Source organism: Aegilops tauschii, chromosome 6, assembly GCF_002575655.3.
Source record: "Aegilops tauschii subsp. strangulata cultivar AL8/78 chromosome 6, Aet v6.0, whole genome shotgun sequence".
Taxonomy (NCBI): Eukaryota; Viridiplantae; Streptophyta; class Magnoliopsida; order Poales; family Poaceae; genus Aegilops; species Aegilops tauschii.
In genome coordinates, this window is record NC_053040.3 from 379277339 (window position 1) to 379301447 (window position 24109).

Genomic DNA, 24109 nt, shown 5'->3' on the forward strand with positions numbered 1-24109 from the left:
ACCAATTTGCGTTATGATATTATCGATGTCGTGATCTCCAGTTTAAATATTTGAATACCCTTTAATCCAGATATTTGTCTCATATAGCTATCACTCATGCTTATATAGGACTATCTCTCTGGACCTATACGCGTTCATCGTCTCTCAGGTATCTCTCGTGCTACCTGTATGTCGACAATGATCTTTTATCTTCGTAACACACTGACGGTACTCTCTCCCTCGACCTTCATCACTCTATATCTCTCTAAGTATATCTCGCTCCCTGCTATGTGTCTCTAACTATGATTCTCCATGTGGAATCTCTTTCTCTCACACAAACACAAAACTTTGTCTCCCGGGGTCTCATTTCTCTCTACTATTCCCATGTGTGCCACTCGCACACCCCTCATACAGAGATGTCTTTCGCTCCTTAGATATGAGAACCTATGACTCTTCCTCTTCAATATCTCTTTCTCACACACAAACACAAACTCTGTCTCCCAGGGTCTCATATTTCTCCATTGTTCTCTTGTATGTCGCTCACACACACCCTCTCTCCCTAGAGATATCTTGCATTCCCTCGTATGTCTCTCTAGCTATCACTCTCGTTGTGAAATATCTTTCTCTCTCGCAGAAAAAAACTCCGTCTCTCTGGATCTCATTTCTCTCTGATATCTGTTTGTATGTGACTCACATGCACCCTCTTTCTATCTCTCTCACACCCACACACATAACCCAGCCTTCTGATCCACTCGACTCCTATCTCTAACGCACACTAGCTAGCATCTTTATCTTTCTATTTATCTGTTTCTCCATCGACCTTCTTTCTCGCCCTCACTCTTGATTCCTATCACGCACACTACATATGTTTCTCTCTACATGCAGTCAAGTGCCCTCTCACACACATATATAACTTCACCCTTTGAACCACCCGACGGTCATCTTCAACACCCAAACTAGCGGATGTCCCTCTAGCTAGCATCTCCATCTCTGTATCTATCTGTAGTTTCTCCGTCAACACTTCTTTCTCGCACGGAGTCTTGCTTCCTATCACCCACACTATATATGTCTCGCCATACATATGCTTTTATAGGTTGGTCTCTTTTGCACAATCGTTGCGCCTCACTCCCTCTGCTCGCCATAGATGCATGCTCCAGCCCACGCCACTATCTCTTAAAGACAAAACCACATGCTCAATTGTCGGGCCTTCTTCCCTGCATTCTCACATGCATGCATATTGTCATACCGATCCGTCTCTCCCATGTCGTTGATCTTATGACTTATGTCTTCTTTCTTTTATCTCGATCATGCGCGCGCACACACACACACATCCCACGTATACATGTATACCTCTCACACATGCACGTTCAAGGTCTGTATGTCTCCATACGTAGTTAATTACCCTCAATCCTAATGCCACATCGAATCGTTCTCCTCTTTTGTGCACATAACTTCCGCCTGGATGGGTAAAACACACACTCACACTTAACAATCTCCTTCTAGCTACCCCCCGCCTCTCGCTCTTCCCCTATATCCCCGAAACCAATAAGACCATCCCTTTGTTTAATTCCCGCCTACATGCACCAACGATATATAGTAGTCTTCCTCGGTGTCTCTCGAACAAACACGTTCTCTCGATGTCGACTCCTCTCACGCGCACACACCTTCTCTTCCCTCTCTACGGGCATTTTCTCTCTCGCACCCCATCGTTGGTGGCCTCTGCCATACACATCACCTCTCTATGATGAAGCCATGCACACTTAAATTACATCCGCCACAGAGGACCCCGCCACACACACACACACGCACGCACGCACCCCCCCACACACACTAGGACTCCGCCTCTTCTCTGGTCGCCGTTGCCCGGTAGCCATGGGCCGGCCGAAGGTAACAACATACGCCATACTCCCGCCGGAGTGGTGCTTTAATATGGAAATTTTAGTGGTCATGCATGCATCTTTTTGTGCTAGCAATCCTATATAAGGGTTGACCGGTCGCTTCCCGCGGACGTGCGCGGGCGGTGGAAGAGGAAGGAGAAGGGAAGCGGACTGTGGAGTAACGTTTTTACCACAATTTCTTAGGAAACTGAGTGCAATAATTGAGTAGTTTTGCAAACTACCAGTACTACACCTGAAACGGTTCAAAACCTATACTCCCTTGCCAGCCCTCACTTCCCGCGTGAAACGGTCAGCGTCGCCCTGGAGCGTCAGTGCCGCATTAATGCCCGGCCAGAGCGGAGGCGACCTCTCACTGGCGCCGGCTTTGAAGTGGCGCGACGGCCGAGAGAGCGCCGCTTCCCGGTGCACGCGACTGCTCCGCGTCGAGACTGGCCATAGGCCCTGTTTGGATCCATGGGTTAGAGTTAGTTTGAGCTAGTTGGGGCCCAAATAGCCCTAAAGTATCCAAGCATGAGGGTTTAAATTGGAGCAAGTTGCACCGAACCCACCAAAAAAACTATCCCACCCAAGAGGTGCTAACTGGAGATAGTTCTCATTGGGACCACTGAAAAATCACTTTTCTCTCTCCATGAAGTGCATTTATTGTCAATCTAACCCTGTCACCCAAACACCACTTTGGCTACAGTTAGTTCAGGGTTAGTCATGAGTTAGTCTAACCTCTAGCTAAGTTAGAGTATCAAACAGGAGCAGTATAGGACATGCAAGTTGCTGAAAGTATATAGGCAAATTCGTATGTGAAAGGATTTTTTGTTTTTGAAAACAGAACGTGAAAGGAATTTTTTTTAGAATGCTCTTGGCATGTCGCTAACATGTGATAGTTAACCGACCTCAATAGACGGCAGAAACGCCAGCCCACCGCACTTTGATAGAGACGAGGAGGGAGAAGCGATATAGGCTGCTGGATTACTAGAGATAGGTGTCGCACGGAAGCCAAGAAATATGGTGATAGCGTGGGTTAGCCATGTACTAGTATGATGTAACTACACTGGGCTGCCGTGTTTCGTACTCTTCCAGTCCACTGTGGAGATGATTGGTTAATTTTATATCGCTGAATAATATTAAATATTATGAGTGCAGACGCTCCACCACGAGGTTCCTTGCTCCTTCTCGGTCGTCCGGAATCTATGTTCTTCCACTCTATTTTTTTACATGAGCTTTGTTCATCCTTTTGCCAACACGCGAGACATCTAGCATCAAGGTGCACGTGTTACGCAAGGATCGTTCCATCTATATGAAGAACACGTGGGACTGGAACTACGAGATGGACATGTACCCAGGAGTGGACGTACGAACGTGAGTAATGTAGCGCAGTAAGTGAAGTAGAAAGGCACAAATGATATGAACATGCGTGGCATATAGGGTGTGTTTGGTTGCGTTCTCGTCTCAGCATAATTGTTCCCTCTTCATGCATGCTCAACTCAACACCCCTCTTCATGCATGCTCTCTTCACGCATGCTTCTAGTGTATTTGTGCTAAACTAGTGTGGACTCATGCACCCTCCATACACTCTACCAAACACCCAAAAGTAGGTCGAGAAGGGAACTCTTGGGCGGCATTTGTCTCTTACTACGTACTACCACTAAATGTTGTACGTGCAATGCACGGTGATGTTATGGAGTACGTGCCTAAGTACTCTACTACTACTATATTAGTTGGAGGCACATATTAACTTTTATATTTGTTTACGTGTATGCCCCGAGACCTTCCAACTAGACGTGTCTTTCTCTCCAGGTCGCACTTTGTATCATTCATACCACTAAGTAATACTACGTGTGGTCTCCGACCCAGAAGCGGAAGAAGTGGAGACGCTCTACCACGCTGTTTTTTTACGCTGGGCTCTACCACTGTTCATGTCCCACTCATTTCGCTGACGTGTGGGACATCCAGCACGTGCCGTGTTTGGCACCCTTCGTCGTAAGAGTTGAAACGCTAGCATTCATCAGAAATAAAAAATAATTATAAATCGACAGTGATACTATTTTTTTGCGAACCAATCAGCAGTGATACTATACCACGCGGTTTCCTTGCTCCTCGATATCGGAAAGAATACTTCTGTTCGCCAACATGTGGGACGTCCACCATCCTGGTCCACTTGCCATGCACGCAGAACTCCAAGGGAGAGTCACCCAGGTCATCGCGCCGCAGTAACAATGACTAATGAGCCGTCAAATCACAGGCCCACTTCCCACTTTGAAGTTGCTCGGACGAAGGAACCATCATGACTTCGTTGAATTCCGCTTCTTGAAGAAAACTACTGTACCAGCAGTACTGCTAGCTACAGTAGTTACTCCAACAGAGGCCTCCTTTCATTCATAGGATAGGAATATGAAAATCATAGGAAGTGAGATGACATGCATCTCAATTCCTATAGAGAAAGAGATGCCATTTGATGCTTAGGATAGGAATTTTTCCATTAGTCTAGGCTAATGTACTGGTAATTTGCTCTAAAAACTACAGTAGTAACTAGTAGTATTGGTGCATGCTCGTACTCAGACACAGACACACACACTAACTACTAGTACTACTACTTCTCACATGCTGGCCAGACGCCGTCGTTCTCCTTCCCGGCTTTGTCGGCAACACCCCACCGTGCTTGGATCTCTGCCGACCTCTCCGCAGCAGCGCGTGCGTCCTTTTCTTTCTTGCGGCAGCGGGCCTCTCTTTTCTTGAGTGCTTTCTGACTTTTCCGCTCCCTCTGTGCGGCTTTGGCCGCCTCTTGCTCTACCGCCCATTCGGCCTTGGCATCTTCAAATTCCTCCCACATAGTTGTGAGGTCGCGAGCGGCGATGAACTCGGCACAGCGGGATGCCATCGCTTCCCTACCATTTTGTGTGCGGTCGTGGGCGGCGAGGAACTCGGCGCAGCGGGATGCCATCGCTGCCTTACAGGTTAGTGTGCGGTGCGGTGGCATGAACGACGCTTGGTGAGAGCTCTGGGGTGGAGTGGCCGGACAACCGTATAGTGCATTGGTTTGTCAAGAGCTCAAGGACAGAAGACGAAGCAAATTTGGATTCCCCTTCAATCCTGGTCATTTATTACCGAGTAAAATGCATTGGCGGTCATCAAACTTGTCTTGATAGCTCACTTTGATCATTGTATACGAGATATGGTGATTATACGGTCACTGGCTCAGCGTATAGCTCCGTATTTGTCTGGTTGACCAGTCAAACAGTCCGCATGCGCCTCATCAGCTCGTGTTCTTTATCTATCTACGCGGGCCTACCTGTCAATGGAGAAAGAAATACTGTAAAAACCAAAATTATGCGTATGTGGGGAATCAAACCATGGACTCATCGCTGCAATGCACCCTCGTCAGCCAAATGAAAATGAAATACTTCGCGTCAGACACTCACGCTCACGCTGTCAAAGCATGCTAATGCATGCACGTCGCCCTCTAAATCAAAGTCCTGCTCATGGCGCAACGCAAACGGTGAGCCCATCACCTGCGCGCCCCGACGGTGCCTGACATTACTGTTTAGACGTTTGATGGAGGCCTACGCGAACGCTGAGCATTTATTCACCTGGCTCAACACCAACAGTCATACTCGGACCGCCTTGCTCATGTATATCGTCCATCACAACGACAATCTATAAAACAACCTAAGCTAGAGAGGGTACTATGGTAGTATGGTACGGAGTATGTACTATCGTGAGCGACCGATCTTAGTGCCAGTGCACACCGAAACCCCTTCCATCGCTAGCGCGCGCTTCCCGCCTAAAACGGTCACCCTCTCTCCAGAATGTCAATGCCGCATTCACCGGACTTAACTGCAGGTGCAATTGGTGTGTCACTGACATGCGTGCCAGATGCCCGTTGGGCCCACATGTCAGTAACCCAAACGCATCTGCAGTTAAGTCACTAAAGCAGCGTCCGCATTCACGCCCGACGAACCTACTCCGGCGCCAGTTGTCCATCCGTCTGCCGCGGCTCATTGCCATTCGCCCGCTATATTAACTTGAGCCCCAGCTCCCAGCCATAGCCAAAGACCCACACTTATTCTCCTGCGGTCCCTTCTGTCAGGACCCCGATTCCAAGTCACACCGATCTAGCCTGTAACACCTCATATCACTTTGCGGCCTCACGCACGGTACTCCCACGGGTGTCGCCTTACCATGGCCCGGGACCGTTTGCGCCTTTTGGCTCACGTATATGACAATGTCGCTAGCATCCATATGACAGAGAACCCGGGCCGACATGGCTAGTCGTGAACCCAAAGCAGCACTAACGTATGGGGACAGGCATACATGAATCAACATCGAACGTGTCGGTCAGCAGCGTGCGAATCCGGGCTTGGACAGGCATACACGACTATTCGAATAGATGATGTTAACCCTGCAGGGGTGTACTTCGTCACACACGCTCTCGCCACCTTACCACCATGTACACGTCGTGTACCTCGGCAACCTTCAAGCGGAAGCCTGGCGAGGGAGTCAGCCACGACCTGACTAACCACACAAGTCTCTAGTCCAGGTTTATCACCTATTCGGGTTCCATCCGCAAGGAGATCCGGCCGGGGTGTCGCTCACGGCCCCAAACGATGTGTACAGGGTTCCCAAGCCCACCTCGATAGATGGATCTACGCTTGGTACACCGTGCCACGGTGCCTAGTCTGTCCCAAGCCCACCTGTACCGGGTACCACTTGGTAGACTACTAACACAACCTACAAACACCAGAAACTTGTTGCAACTCCTGGACAGAGATCGAGGCGGTTAATAAGCCGAGAGGGGTCGAGTTACCGGAACCCAATGTGTGGTAGTAACTGTTCATGGATCACAAACACAGAACTCAGTTCCTGAGGACGGTTTCAATGAGACAACCCACCATGTACTCCTACATGGCCTCTCACCGCTACCTTTACCAAATCGTGTTCACACCCTTAGCTCTCACACAGTAGGACATGTTCACCACTTTCCAATTCATTCCCGATGAATCAGACCTGACACAACTCTAAGCAATAGCAGGCATGACAAACAAGCATGAATGAGTAGGCACATCAGGGCTCAAACAACTCCTACTCATGCTAGTGGGTTTCATCTATTTACTGTGGCAATGACAGGTCATGCAGAGGATAAAGGGGTTCAGCTACCGCAGCAAGTAACAGATGAATCGTTGTTGTCCTAATGCAGTAAAAGAGAGCAGGAGTGAGAGAGTGGGATTTTATCGGAATGAGCAAGGGGGTTTTGCTTGCCTGGCACTTCTGAAGATAGCATTGAGTCTTCATTAGTGTCAACGATCACAACGCCGGAACATCGTCTACCGAGAGGGGACAAATACCGGCAACAAAGAAGAACACAATCAATGCAATGCACAATATGATGCATGATCATGACATGGCAATATGCTGTGGTTTGAGCTAATGCAACTAGCAGCAAGTTAAATGGAGTTGGCTTGAATCAAAGATTCAAATTCAAACTCCATATGTGATTTCTTAAATGCCATTTAATTGAATTGTCCTAAACAGTAGTCATAAGTTGTTCTAACATGCATGGAAATGGTACAGATGGATAGATTGGATTTTTCTGATCATTTTTCATATATAAATTATTTCATTCTGAGTTACGGTTGAATTTATATGAATTTTGGAAGCTTATAACATTTTCTGGAATTTCCTATATAAGAATAAATCCAGAAATTAAATTACTGCGTCAGCGTTGCGTCATGCTGACCTCAGCAGGTCAACAGGCGCCGTCCAGGTCAAACCTGACATGTGGGGTCCACACGTCAGTGACTAACTAACTAACCTAAGTTAATTAATGTTAAACTAATACTAACTAAAAGTGTCAGTGGGGGTTGGCCCACGCGTCAGTGACAGAGGGGAGGTCAAACCCCCTGGTCAGCGGGGTCAAACGCCAGCGTTTAGCCGCCGGCGGTAGCAGACGCGGCGGGGCACTCGGGCGCGGGCTGTGGTGCCCCGTTCGCAGCGTGGCTGGGCTCGTTCGAGAGCCCAGACCAGCGCGCGTCGGGCGGTGGCGCCAGTCGGGCCTGGGGTGCCCGGAGGCGATGGCGAGGAGCTCGACCGCGGCGGCCGGAGCTCGGGCGCACTCGGGAATAGGGCTGCGGTGGCCGTGGAGTGGCGTGCTTAGCTCCTACGGTACCTACGCGGCACGGTGAGCACGTGAGTGTGCTTGGTTGGGAGCTACGACGACTGTGGCCACGGCGGCGAGAAGCTCGGGCGGCGGCGCGGTTCGGTCTCCGGCAGAGCGTCGGCTACAGCGTGCAAATGGAGTGCAAAGGAGGGGGGTTTGGGTCAGTGGCTCACGGCGAGTCGGACGAGCAGGTCGACGAGCTCGGGGACGCGGAGACGGCGGCGAATCAACGGGCGCGGCCTTCGGCGACCGAGGAGGAAGAAGATGAAGCAGCCGGCGATGCAGGCCGTCCCAGCGCTCGGGGCCAGGGTGGGGCGAAGCATCGGACGATGGTGGAGCTTGCAGACGAGGTGGGGAGTTGAGGGGAGCACGGTGGCCGTGGTTACGTCGGCGGTGCGGCTGCGGCTGCGCTCGGTGGAGAGAGCAGGGGAGGGGGAGGTCCAGAGAGCGAGGGAGAAGTGAGAGGGGGTCGGGGAGGTGGCGTGGCACTCGTGGAGGCGTCCAGAAGCGGCGGAAGCAGGAGGTGGCCTCACGCGCGGCGACCACACGCCCGGCGTCCCTCTGGCGTCCTTCTGGCGCGAGGTGGGAGACGGTGGCAGCTCTGGTGGGCTGGGCCAGCTCCTGGGCCGTGGTGGGGCGCCAGGTAAGTCCAGGTGAGGGGCCCGGTGGCCTTCTCTTTCTCTCTTACTTAATTGTTTCTGTTTTCTATTTTATTTCTCTGTTTTGAATTAGTAAAAATACTAATTCGTTTTGTAAGATCCTGAAAATAATTGTGGGCACTTTTGAAAATATCTCCAATAGCCCTCAAATGCTTTCAAGATTATTTGGACAGTTAAGATATTTAATAGAATTTAAATGTCCGAATTCAAATACTTATGATTTAATTCAAAAATCCAGAATGTCCTAGAAAAGTGTGCACCATTTTTGCCAGGGGTTTTAGCCCAATCCAGAAATGATGAACATTTTGTGAAGGGCATTTTGGGTTCATTGAAACCAATTTTAGTAAACCCTAGTTGGTTTCAGGGGGTGCTGGGGGTTCTGTCATCCCCATTTCAACTTTATTTCAAGATTAAACATGATGCACATGTGAGGCTAGCCTAGTGCATTACCAGAAGCTAGGGATGTGACAACTCACCCCCACTAAGCAAAAATCTCGTCCCGAGATTCAAGCGTAGGGTAAGATGAAAGGGGAACACAAACTAACATAATCTTCACGATCCAATTGTTCTTCTCGAAGATGTTGACTCATTGCATCATCCTGATCTTGACATCTTTTCTTTCGAGAGCTTCATCCAACTATGATGACGGAAGAGAGGGAAACTCTACAGGATTGATCTTCTCGAAGATCGAGCTATACAAGATCAACTCGCGGAATGAGATGTTGAAACATCTCGAGTTGAGACACAAAACACATCGAGAGGGAAGGAAGAGCAAACGATGAGATTTGATTTGGTGGGCAACAATCCCACGCTTAGGTAGGATGGTGCATGGTTTCAAAGTAGCGAGGGGATAGTTGCCACGATTCCATAACGGGGCACCTTAGGGAAGGTGGCTCGTAGAAATATCCCTTAAGTGGCAAAAAGAATTACTTTTGATTCAGAGATCATTGAAACTCTTCATACCAGCGTAAGGCAATTTACAAATGATCGTTTGAAAGAATTCAAAGAATGGCACACTCAATTTGGAAAGGAAACTATGGTTATAGAACAACTCGGCAAATGGAAGGCACATTCCAGTTGATACCAAGGATATAACCTAGTGACTGAGCGTGCTTTCAAGAACTTGAGCATTTCCATATTCATCAAGGTTTTACCAACATCCGTGCCGAGGATCCTGGCAACACATCATACTATCATGATGAACGGTGATGGAGGATGCAGGTGCAGAGGAGGACAACACTTTCTCAGATTTTTCCTTAGCAATGCCAAAGAAGCAAATCTGGATGATCGACCGAGAGACATTTAGCACTCCGCTTCTAATGTTCTCCTTGATGTACTGGTTACTACGGTCATGCTTAAAGCATCAACATAGCCATCAAGTAGTGGTCGGACTTCGGAATACAAAGGATCCATAAGGAACAACTTGTGGGATAAGTCATATGAAATCCTCATGGGAAGTGACCAAACGGCTTAATCAGGATACTACAATAATGGTGCTTCCAGCTAGGTGTGTCGGCCACGACATCCACTTACCGGGTTACAAAGACCAATATTATAGCTATTGGGAGATGTTCCAACCATCATATCTGCCTGAGATTCAGATCTGGTTGGTAACAGGATATTTCAGACAGCATGTCCAGAAAAGGAAAGTTTGCAACACAAACCGACGAGATGACGTTGCGAGATTCTCGGGAGATGAACTTGGTAGCAAGCTCCAAAACAAGCTGGTTCTGCTACAACCTGTGAACACGCTATCCTGGACAAGCATGGCCACGTAGTAGTCTTATAATACAACACTACCGAGTTCTGGTAAGGAACCATCATCGAGGATATCGAATTCCCAACATAAGTCTTGCTCTTAGGAAGGAACTTCTTCTCCTTGAACAAATCAGTCAGTGGCTTGATGTGCTAGGAACACATATGGAGTGTAGGTAATTAATCTACCAAACCATAGAATACTTTGCACGAATGCATGAATGACTTGGGATGATTCCAAAGGAGGCAAAAACAATCTTTCTCGAACTCACGGCGACAACTTGCACCAAATGCACATGAATTCGAGGAAGTCACTACTTTCATCCAAACATATACTTCATGAACAGAGCATGAAGAAAATGCTTACACAATTTCCCAACACTAGCTGGATGTTCAACACGAATCATGGAGGAGACGAAATGCTGCTGATGGGCTCAACAGCAACTCATCGGAATTTCCATATCACTGGACTTCCACCATCATGTGAACATGATGATAGCATTGGTCAGACCAAAAGATGTAATGGTGTATGCTCGAGGAATCAACCACGAGTAAGACAACATTACGAACATCGTTGGTTCTGATTTGATTTGATAATAGCCCATACTCAAATCAAAGTTTGGTTAAGATGATAGGTCCATTAATTGATCACGAGGACCAATCGATGAAGAAATCATCTTTCTACAACAAACACACACAAGAGATATCCTTTGGAAAGAACTAAGTCAGGCAAGCTTTTATCTTCCAACTCTCCAAGTTGTTGTTTAGCTTAACCAACTAGCTCAAGGTATCCAACACAGATTCTTGGAGAAAGAGTGGTTTATAGGAAAACCATTTGATCACGAGCTTAACATAGCGGTCAGGTGACAACCTGGTGATACTTCTGAGAAGATATTCGGAAAATCATGATCCACCGATATGTTGCCAAGCTCGAGAACAATCTTGCTTTTCAGGGCAAGACGATATGACCGAATAAGCAAGGACTGACACTATCCTAACTCAATGATCGAAGAGTGCACCGGAAATAAGGACTGGGTAGCACGATCAACCTTAGGATGTGATTCAGTAACCAACACGCTAAGGATGAAATTATTGTCCTTTAACTACCAAGCAACGGAGTTGCTAGGAGTATTGATTTCACACATCACGGTTCACTTGTCGGTATTCTGGTTGCAACAACACGGAACCGAGGAACGAATGATGATGGCAAAAATTATCACTACATCAAGGATTCATAAGAGTTGGTGCAATTCTCATGACATTCCCGACATCAAGAGGGCAATACTTCAGGGTAGAATAGAATCAAAAGCTGGATTGGCATTTTGATCTGCGAGATACAACTACTTTGACCCAATCCTAGATATGGACGAGGTACCGGAGTTTGTTTCTCCTAGTCATTCCGGAATAGAATGGCTTGACGGACCACAAGAATAGTAGGCATCGATAACACAGATGCACAACTAGTCCTGACTATCAATTGATAGACGAAGGCCAGAAAATAACTAAAGAGGGACAACCCAAAGGAACATATGTTTTTCTGAGTTGTGGATGCATGAATTAGTATGTCGAACAAATTCAACATATTTCTTCCGGATAACCCATGCAGAGGAGTAAGGACTGGCAGATTCACAATTCTTGAATGGAGAACCCATTAAGAGCACTCTTATTGTGATCTTTCGGTTCAAGAGAACTTCTGCCATAAGCAGTTCATGGTATTGGAAGAATGATATACCACAGACCTCGAGGACTATCGCAAAGGTTACTAATATCCTAAAGGTACGAGCAACACTATCAACACGAGGTAAGTAGAGTGAATCTTGGGTCAAGAACCCAAGAGTAGGATACCTACTACTAAATGGCATCACGAGATGCTTTCGAGAATGGTGGCCAGAGTCATCACACCGGGAACACAAAACATGGCTAGATTACTAGGTGACTCCCTAAGACACCTAGGGTCATAATAATAGCTCCAACATATATGTCGAGGCAATAGAGTGCCTCAACGCACCGGTAGTGTGCTTAATCTGGCCCAAAGGGACGCAAAAACAAAGGGAAAGGATTTTGCAAATGCATCAGATTGTTTAGAAACCTGGGATGACTCGGACAACATAACGGCTGTAAATGCTCAAAAAGATTTGAGACATCCTGCAAAAATGGTGGCATAACCATTCAGAATCACAATATCAAGGTTCCGAGATCAACTGTCAACACATGGAAGTAGTAGAAACTGAACTGAGGCTTCAGACCAACAATCCTACGAGTCTACGGATTAGTAACACGTGATCCTGATAGAAAGATGAGAAGCCTAGTTCTTAATCCCCGTAGAAGAGAAGAGGATGACTCAGATCAGAAGGGCATAAGGTAAAGGAGTAAAAAGAGCCTTACGTTCCCTTCCACAATCAATAACTAAAGCATTTCTAGACTCAACTTCGGCCAGTTTGGCTTGGTAAACCTACAGGCAGTCAGGCTCTGATACCAAAGCTGTCAGGACCCCGATTCCAAGTCACACCGATCTAGCCTGTAACACCTCATATCACTTTGCGGCCTCACGCACGGTACTCCCACGGGTGTCGCCTTACCATGGCCCGGGACCGTTTGCGCCTTTTGGCTCACGTATATGACAATGTCGCTAGCATCCATATGACAGAGAACCCGGGCCGACATGGCTAGTCGTGAACCCAAAGCGGCACTAACGTATGGGGATAGGCATACATGAATCAACATCGAACGTGTCGGTCAGCAGCGTGCGAACCCGGGCTGTAGCACTGGGCTAACAGGACTCCGGGAACCCGGGCTCTAGCAGGCTAGGCAGGACTCCGGATGTCACCGCGTGACATTTCCCCGAAGGGACAGACACAGGAACGATATGAAACACATGCCGGCCAGTCAAGTGTCCAGAGCAGTAGTGCTGGGCTAGCAGGACTCCGGTGAACCGGGCTGTAGCGGACTACTATGGCTCAAGGAGGCACTAGACTACATTTCCCCATAAGAGAGGCTGCTAAGGATAGACAACTAGATTGTCGGATCCCACTCATACCAAGCATTTCAATCATACACACAATATGCTCGATATGTGCAAATACAACATGGCATCACAACAAGACTCTACGACTCAGAGTGTTTATTCATTAGGCTCCGAAGAGCCAGATATTACAAACATGGGTCTCATGACCCAACATTTAGAGCATACAAGTCAAAGCACATGCGGAAGCTTAACATGTCTGAGTACAGACATCTACAAATGAAAAAGGCTGAGAAGCCTGACTATCTACCAGATCCTGCCGAGGGCACAAGATCGTAGCTGAGGTATCAAGCTAAACGTCGAAGTCCACACAGAACTACTAGCGAGACTGACGTCTCTCTGCAAAACATAAAATAGGCAAACGTGAGTACAATTGTACCCAGCAAGACTTACATCAGAACTATCTACATATGCATCGGTATCAACAAAGGGGGTGGTGGAGTTTAACTGCAGCAAGCCAGCTTTGACTTGGTGGCTATCCTGAACTACGACTGCAAGTAACTCTTTCGAGGTGGCGCACACGAGTCCACATATTCACCATATCAATACACCACTATGGATCCGCTCCCGTCTCCCTACGAGAACGCCATCCATAGCACTCACGCTTATCTTGCGCATTTTAGGGTAACCACTTTCACTTGTCTATGAACTATACAGGCGACCCAGAAGTCCTTTACCACGGACACGGCTATTCGAATAGATGATGTTAACCCTGCAGGGGTGTACTTCGTCACACACGCTCTCGCCACTTACCAACATGTACACGTCGTGTACCTCGGCAACCTTCAAGCGGAAGCCTGGCGAGGGAGTCGGCCACGACCTGACTAACCACACAAGTCTCTAGTCCAGGTTTATCGCCTATTCGGGTTCCATCCGCAAGGAGATCCGGCCGGGGTGTCGCTCATGGCCCCAAACGATGTGAACAGGGTTCCCAAGCCCACCTCGACGGATGGATCTACGCTTGGTACACCGTGCCACGGTGCCTAGTCTGTCCCAAGCCGGTTAATGTGAAATTTGCTTTGTTTGCACGAATTACGTCCGGTTAGTTCATATAGTTGTCGAAAGGTATGCGGGCAGCATCGGATGGCATCCATCAGTGTCCTCGGACAGATGCCGGTGTAAATTTGTGGGCCAGCGCTGGAGATGCCCTAACTATCATGCTATAATCGCTAACAATCCTCCATTATTTGGCAGGGAACAGTTATCCCTCGATCAAAAGCAGATCCGCGGTGTTTCGCACTCCTCCCGCGTAAGAGTGTAAACTCTTGTTTACATAAAAATGGAGCAAGTGGATGGCACTGTAGCACGTCATATCACTCGAACTAGCCCGCCTAACGAGCGGGAAAGCACCGCCCTCGTCATTTTGTTCTGGATTTCTATCGATCGATCGCGCGAAAATGTTATGCTTCGCAAGTTCTAAAGGAAAAGGCGGCACACTTACAACTCGTACGCGTCGCAACCCCGACAGTCCGGCTCGCACGCCGCTCACCAGAGGGGACACGCGTTGTCTTGCAATTTCACTGACATGTGGGACCGTAATTGAATAAACCATCGATAGCCGAAATCTAATCGCTCGGCGGGCGTCGGCTGAGAAGAGAGAAACGGGGGAGGGAGAAGAGATCGCCCGCCCGCCATGCACGGACTCCAAGAAATATATGGTGATAATGTGAGGTGGGCCATGCTGGAGTCCGGACCGCTTCCGGAGCCCGCTCTCACCGCCCTGGCCCCTCAAGATTCCAGCTGCCCGCCGCATGCATGCATAGCAAGTAGTACTCCTTATGTGGAGGAGAGAGAGACATTGACAAAGTCAAGGAGTGGGCTCTGCAAGAGCCCGTCTCTACACGTGCTCCTAGGTGTAAAAAATAATTCTAAAAAAGGCATAAAAAACAATTGTGTCTTAAAAAAAGAAAGGTAAAAAACATTTGAGAGGAAATAGATAGAGAGAAAGTGAGAAAAAGCTGTAACATGGGCATTACATGAGGAAGGAGGGAGTGGTGCACATGCCAAGTTCACTGGGCTGCCGTGTTTCACACTCCTCGGTCGTAACAGTGGAGACAATAGCTTTCATCAAAAATAAACAATGAATACTCATTGCTCGTCCTCTATATCGGAAAGAATACTTTCATTCGCCGACATGTGGGACGCCGACCATCCTGGTCCACCTGCCATGCACAAAATTATCCTGGTCTACCCCGGTCATATCGCAGGCCCAACCTTTCCCACTGTAAGTTGTTTGGACGAAGGAACCATCATGACTTCGTTGAATTCCGCTTCTTCAAGAAAACTTACTGTACCCGCAATACTGCTACCACACGCGAAGACTGGACGGCACTGTACCACGTCATATCACTGAAACCCACTAGGCCAAACTAGCCCGCCTAGGTCATCTACTATTTTGGAACGGAGGGAGTACGTCTCTGCACTGCTATGATTTTGTGTTGCACGTTCTCTGTACTTTTGCTATGATTTTCCTACCCTATGAACCAAATGAGGCCTGAATGTATGTCGACTATTGTCTGATCGATCACTAAGCCTACAATTTTAGGAGCTAGGGCTATTGGTCGATCGACGAGGGATAAGTATAAGCGTACCACGAGCTCATCAGCCCCAACGTTTCTCTTCGATGAGTGTTTTTCAAGTACTATAGCTCGCACAGTAGCTAGCCTACTAACACCAAGAATCATCAAACAAGCCCTGCTGATATGATAAACAGTTCAAACTTACATCTAAGCATGCCATATATTACATCAAAAGCTGGTGAGGATACATCTGTTTCCATAACTCGGGTTCGCATGATTCATCGCATGATTCACTATCAAACAAAAGTAGCAAGATCCGCCCACACAAGACAGTGCCCTACCCCTAAGATGGTTTGATAACACGCATCGTTCTGGTAATTAAACACAGGGCAATGCAAACTACCCTGAAGGATTAGCGCGACCAACTATTTCTTGTCATCGATCTCTCGGGCAATGACCACAACACGGACAGCGGCATGGGAATCGATTTCTGGGGCGATGTCCACAGGACTGACCGCGACATCAGAATCGATCTCTGGGGCGATGTCCACAGGATGGACAGCGGCATCGGAATAGATCTCCGGGGCGATGCCAACAGGACGGGCCACGACATCGGAATCATCAAGGACGTCGACCGGCACCTGCACAACCCTAACATATTAGCAAGCACATTGCAAATAATCAAAAACCACAACTATGGTAATAAGCCATTATTTTTTACCTTGTGCAGCTCACCGGGGGATCTCATCCCTCCGGGGGCCATCTCCTCGTCCTCGATGGGGGCCATCACCTTGCCAGGGGAATACTGCTTCTCAACAGCGACTATCTCCTCAAACTCGGTCTTGAGCCTCACATAGGTGGCAATTAGAGTTCCTGGGGTAGGCACGGTGGGGCCCTTGCTGTTCTTCCAACTTTCTTTGAGGAGTTCGTCCGCCAACATCCTCAACTCTTTGGTCAGTGCTTGTTTCATGGAGTTCTTCGTCTCCATGGGTTGGCCCGCCAACATGGTCAACTTGTTGGTCGGTGCTCGCTTCCTGGAGATCGATGTCTCCAGTGGGTTGTCCGCCGGCAACTCTTTGCCTAGTGCTCCAGGATCCATCAATGAACTGACAAACAAAAAGCAATCGAAAGGCAACCACAATCGCAATGAAAACGGGAAAAGAATAGGATGTGAGAATCGGTCGGTGCTTCGCAAAAAGAAGATTCTTGGAATGAAAATATAGCAGCATAAATGATTCGCCCACCTTTCCTTCGTCGGTACAGAAGAAAAATGGCAGAAGTGAGTAGCCTGGAGTGAGGTTTTCTTCAAGAAAGGGAAGAAAGGGCTTGAACGAGCGTTCCAGTGAAATGATGGTTGCTTCGTCCAGTCCAACTTGGAGGCCACCTTACCACTACTGGTAAAGGTGTGGGTTTTGTGATATGACGGGTCATGACGGCCACACCGGGGTGATAGGTGAGTCTCGACTGTAGCACCTCGCTGTGATTTGGTGGATGGCACGCAGGCCCACATGCTTTGAAATGTCCCACATGTAGATAGAGCGGCTAGTCACATAGGAGTGCTCAATATTGTGCACCGCGGCCAAGGCGGAGAGGAAAACGAGAGAACTACATAATTAATGCATGAGTTTAATTAGGGTAGTTTTGTAAAGTACGAGATACATTCCTCCAATCACAAAATGCCTTGGTTCATGAGATTTGAGATTTGAGCCCTACAAACCGGAAGGGAGGGAGTACTGCACACGGTGTAGTCTAGTCACTTGTTGAAATCTCTAGAAAGGCAATACTCCTTTCTGGTTTACAGGGCTGTACTACTCCCTCCGTCTAGGTGTGTAAGTCATCTTACGAAAACCAAATAGTCCCAAAACACTTAGGCGCGGTGCATTAACTTCTACCTTGTTTCTTGACATATCAACCAATAAGAGATGAGAGGTGTGCATGCTTTTAATGACTTGCAATGGCTGGTTCATTGCATGCAATGCTATTAATTAGCAAATAAACATTGGTGACCCCAGGAGGAAACGGTGCTAAGCGCGTGGACCTATGCAAAATGAGTATCAACCAATGGATAATGGAGTTTAATTGTTAAACAATAGCAATTTTGTCTCATGCAAGAGCCTGGCTAGTACTCCAAGGAACCGCACCACGCGAGCATTTGCAACTGCCACGTTCGGGTTGCGCATGGCTCTTCGCCTCTTCGAGAAGACAAACAATGATGTTACTCCTACTTCTACAGTATAGAATCCACTGCTACATGTCCGTCCACCTCGTGCGGGAGGGATAGCGTGTAGCAAAAGCTTCTACTTACTGCTCCTGCCTTTGCGTCTATGACAGGTGGGCCCAACAGGTGGTCGGCCCTCCTGTCATGCAGCCAAAGGCAGGTGCAATTAAGGCACCGGAGCTCAGTCCGCGAGGGAGAGGGCGTTGTAGGGGCTGTTTGGATTGTGACTATCTTTGCCATATGTTGCCACATGATTTTAGCCACACTTGCCACACTTGCCTTAGTTGAGTTGCTCAAATTGTTAGCCACACTTTGGCTTGCCTAAGGGAATCTTGCCACACTTTTTGTGTCTATGACATGTGGGGTTCATTGCTCATAAAAAAATTCTTGCCTTAGGTGTGGCTAGAACCAAACACCTATCTAACTTGGTCAAAGTTGCCTAAGGTTAGGTGTGGCAAAGTGTGGCAAGGTGTGGCTAGAAACCAAACAGCACCGTAGTAATCAAATTTCTCGGTCTTGTACGAGTTGACGCAACACATCAAAGCACTGCACTCGATATAAGTCTTTTTACACATTTCAAATGGGCTACTTCATATGTAGGAGTAGACATATTCTGCTTCGTATGTAGTCACTTATTGCAATCTCTAAAAAGACTTATATTTGGAAACGGAGGGAGTACAACGCATGCATGCATGCCGTGACTTTCCTTTTGATACTTGCATGTGTTGATTTGATGCACCTTGCCAAATTTTGACTATAAATTTAACTAACCAAATTTTCATGCATGTCACAAAAAATTACGGGGCTATTTGGATTGTGACTATGTTTGTCTTATGTTGCCATAATATTTTTCCCACACTTGCCACACTTGCCTAACCTGAGTTGCTCAAATTTTTAGACACACTTTGGCTTGCCTAAGGGAATCTTGCCACAATTTTGGGTCTATGACATGTGGGGTTCACTGCTAATAAAAAAATCCTTGTCTTAGGTGTGGCTAATAAAAAAGACTTATATTTAGGAACGGAGGGAGTAGAAAATATAAATAATAATGCATGTTGGGGCAACCCACGTTTCCGCTAATTTTAGCCGTGGGCTTGTTCACAATTTTTACGAAGGGGTGGTTGTTCATTAAATGGAGGGACTTGTAGTACCAGACTTGAACGATACAAAGTGTGACCTGGCACACCGTAACACCACTTGGAACAAGCGGGTAGCTATCTCAAAAACAATCAACAACTAAAAAACTGCGACCTAGCATGTAGTAGTACACAATTTTAAACGATTGTTTTGATGGAGTGAAAAAGGAAAACTACCTCACTACGTATATATAGGCCGGAGCCTCCGCGCTTGCTTGCTAGGGTTGCTCTATTCACACACTCTCATCCTCTCTAGATCTAAACAAGATAGGGGTAGTAGCACTGTCTTTCTCCCTTCAAAAAACACTGGCTTTCTATCCTCACCGCTGGTTACAAATCCGGACGTATCCCCCTCCGCCGGAGAAGGGGAGGAGGGGCAACGTTTAGGCCGTCATCGACAGCGAGGGAGGAGACCCACTGCTGGCCGCACCGTTATCTCTGGCCGAGCGCCGGCGCGGGAGGTCCTCCGATCCCTTCATTGTTGCCTGTGGGCGGATCCGGCATCCCGCCGCCCACCTATCCACATCCCGATGACCTTCAGGTATATCTTCGTTCGAAACCGCCTTAGCTCTACTTCCCCAGCTCGCTACGTCGCTGCATGTGCATCATTTTCTCCCTCTCAGCCCCTCTCGATCGGATGGTCCAACGTCACATATTTTTTTTCTTCTATTGTTAGAGGTAAAGCTACTTCATGGAGTCGAATCTTGTACTCCCTCCATCCGAAAATACTTGTCATTGAAATGGATGTATCTAGATGTATTTTAGTTCTAGACACATCCATTTTGATGACAAGTAATTCCGGACGGAGGGAGTACTTGGTTCAAACAAGAAATAAAGTGGGGGTGGGGGAATTTAGTATGTACATCGGACTTGGTACAAACAGGAAGGAAAGGGGGTGAAAGTAGTACAGACTGGTCATCCAACCGGTCTCTTGGTCGAAAAGGGAAATATAGGGGTAACGCTGTACACAGTGGTATGACCAGGACTGGATTTGCTATCCACACATAGGAGTAGGTGGCTAGAGTGAACAAAAATGGGACCAACCCAGATATGTTTCTTGGATGTTTGTTTCTCAGGGCAACAAACTATGAATCACCACTTTATGCCCCTGTTTACGTACATGGTGCTGGACTGCTGGTGCACCCACTGTCCCATGCCCTTATACCAAATATTTAGGCTCCGTTCGGAATAAAGGGGCCGAAAACATAGGTCTTGATGAAAATAGAGGAATAGGAAAGGAATGTAGGTATAAAACTATGGAACAGCGAACCGGAGGAAACTCTCAAGAGAATGTGTTCGGATGGACTACGAAATGTACAGATTTGTTTTTTTAGAGTAGCATGCTTGGCAGTATGAGATGCTATTTGTTTATTCGGCTGCACAGTGCCTACTCTTGTCCTCACCTCACGTACCACACATAGGTTGATTTTTTTATTCTGGCAACACAGCATAGCAACCTGTCTAATGCATGGCAGCGAGCGCCTGCCTCGGGCTTCTGCCCAAAAAATGAGCAACGCGTGGATGTTTCTAATCCTATGGAATCAGTACTACCATACCAGCTTTCCTATGAAACACTATTCACCTTTCCCGTGTTCCGAACGGTTGGAAGGGAAAGAATACCGTAGGAATTGTGTTCCTACGAAAATCCAGCACCAAACCTATGAACCGAATGCAGCCTTAGTTGTTCTTAATCTAATGTCCCTGGTAAAAATGAAGCCATGCCACTGTTATAAGCCATGACAAGTTTAGCCAAATGTTTTTTCCTGTAATTGTTTGAGACTCTGACTGTTTCCTCTGTGCCTTTTTGTGCAAACAGGGATATCCAATTCACCTGGTTGCTGTTGTGACCTTTTGGTGCACTGCACAAAACTCTTCTTAAAAGAAGTGACTTTTGTGCTGTTTAACTGGAATGTCAGAATGGAACAGTTGGTTCATTTTGGTGGAAGTGCACAAAGGGAGATCTGTGTTCCAATCCTCATCATCCATATTGGCGCCATAACCTTCCTTTAGGTAAGAATATTAATGCATGTGTTCATCTCTATTTTCCGACTGCCATGAGAAAATAATGCTGTTTTTTACTAGTACACTTGTACTCCCTCACTGACAAAACCAATTCTGAATTAGAAGGCCAATCATGTACTTGGTTTCACCAACTGGTGAGGAGAAAGAGAAACAGAGCATGAAGAGGAAGAAGAAGAAGAATAAACAGTGCCAAGGCGATCTTGCTGAAGCCAGAGGCCTCAGTCGAGGCCATTCAAGGGCTCGGCAATGACTACCTTACATGTGAGACGATCCTCCAGGGAGCCCTTCCACTTCTGCTGTCTCACTTAATTAATTAGGAGTACTTAAGTACCAGTAATTTATTACTGCCTAATTTCCTGTTGGAGTTAAACAAATCTTTAGTAGGACCCTATGCTGAATCATGTACATGTGTATGTTTGTCTATGGAGGTGAATCATGTGGTGGAGCAGGGAGGGAATATTATTAGTGTCATGACATAATAGTGCTATTGTTTTGCATGTCAATTTATTGCCATTGGTTCAATGAGGCAATGTTTTGCGTATTGTCCATCATGAATTTGATGCTACTGTTTGAGTAATATGCTAATGTCTTCCTATCCTTTCTCACTAAGCTAATGAAGGTTTCACCTTGTTCCTACTTGTGCAAACAGGGATCATGTTGTGCCAATCATACATTTTAGTGGAACTACACAAGACAATACAATGAACTATATCCCAGGCAGTGCTTTAACTCTGCTAGAAGTTCTTGATAATCTTTCGATATAATCTCAGCACTGGTAAACAAGAGTGATTTCAACCATACATTTGAAGTGCACAAAAATATATACTATTGTGTGATTCCAGTGAGTGCTTTATCATCTCTTATGGGACTACATGAATAAGCTTTTTTTCTCAGGTTGGTACGGGCCTAAGGCCTTCATCCATATTAGTTTGTTGTCATATCTATTTGTATCGTGCTACTGTCATCAGAAACTCCTTTATCTTTGCACGTTAAAGTTTTGCAACCTATGATAAATGGCAATGCTTTGAGTGTTGAGTTGAGCTAATTGGCACTGATTAAATAAACTAATACCTCTTTTTAAGCAAGACTACTATGTTGCTAACTTTACCCATTAAGATAATGAGGGTGCTTCTATTTGTTAGTGTATGTTTCATCAACTAGTCCCACTATTACAGTAATCTCACTCTCTCAATATATGTGCCAACAGGGATGCTCGATTTTGGTGGAACTGCACAAAAACTATGGGTGCTTCATTGCCTCGACAGCTTCCGTCCTTTCCTGTCAGTCGCTAATCTCTGCTTGCTTTCTTCCTTTGCTGTCAGTCGCTTGGCTTATCTCGGCTTCCAGTCAAAGGAAATAGTAATTGATATGCTACCTCACACAGGTTGGTACTGGTCTTTATCTTGATTATTGTGCCTGTCATATGTATTGGTAATTTGGTATTGTGCTACTGTTTGCCGATTTCATAAAGGAGTAATTTGGAGCCTGAACTCGCAGGCAAATCATTACATCGGGTGATTTCAGTAGAAATGCACAAAATGATCAGATGGACAGGTACTTATGCGGTTGCTATGTACTCCAAAGTTCACTCAGACAAGCATCGATGTTGACAAGAAGTGCCTATATTCATTCGAGTATCAATCGGCGTCAACCAATTGTCAAACTCCAAGTATTAGGAGAGTGAACGCCAAAAATATTGCTTGGTGCATAGCCCAGAAAAACGCAGTCCAGTCTTTGGTCCCAACTTGTGCCTTTTGGTTATCGGCACATATGGTAGCGAACTATATGGCATGGAGTCTAAAGATTCCAGACAAGTTGGTTGACGTGTATATTCATCTGGCACTTAATCAGTCTGCACGCCAAGGATGCTCCATTTCAGTTGAACTGCACAAAAAATTTGGGTGGTTCATTTTCTCAACCGCCTCCTTTCTCGTCTGCAATGTAGAATTTTGGCGAGATACAGGACCAAGATGAGCCAGTAAACAAGTTGGATGAAAGTAGTGGCCAAGTTGCTCAAACCTCCCTCGGCATGAGGCCACTATTTGAGGATAAACCTACAAGCAAATTTCAGATTTGTCGGGTGGTAGGTGCGACATATGCCAACGGGTGGCTTATCATTGTGGGAGCCAGTAAGACATCGCCGGTGCGTGGAAACGGGATAAGGCGAGGACATGCACGCCGGCGAATCTTACCCAGGTTCGGGGCTCTCCGTGGAGATAACACCCCTAGTCCTGCTCTGCGGGGTCTCCGCATGATCACTAAATCAACACAAGTAGCTACAAGTGCTCCTTGAGCTGTTTGGCTAGAGGAGGAAGAAAGGCAAGGCTAGCTCTCCTCTTCCCTCTACGTGGTGGCTAAGACTATCTTAGAGATCAACCCTTTGCATGGGTGCCCCGGGGGGTTTATATAGGCCTACCCCCCAGGGGTACAATGGTAATCCGACTGGACGTGGGCCCTAGCCGTCAGTGTCTGCGCTCGCCGGCTTCTCCGCCGGCCGTTGGGGCCCGCCGACTGGTGGGTCCCACCGGCTGTCGGCCTCTTGGTCGACAGGCCGGCCCCACCGCCTGGGGCCCTTGTCGCCAGCTAGTTACTGTTGCCTCACCCCTGATGACGAGGGCTTTGTTGAGGTAAGCGTGGCTACAGTGCCGGCGCCTAGCGAGCTCTCATTGTAGCCTCACCTCGTCTTGTCTCCTTAATGATGCACATACTTTGAGGGAGGGAGGTAGCCGGCTATTGGGAGCCGGCTACGCCTC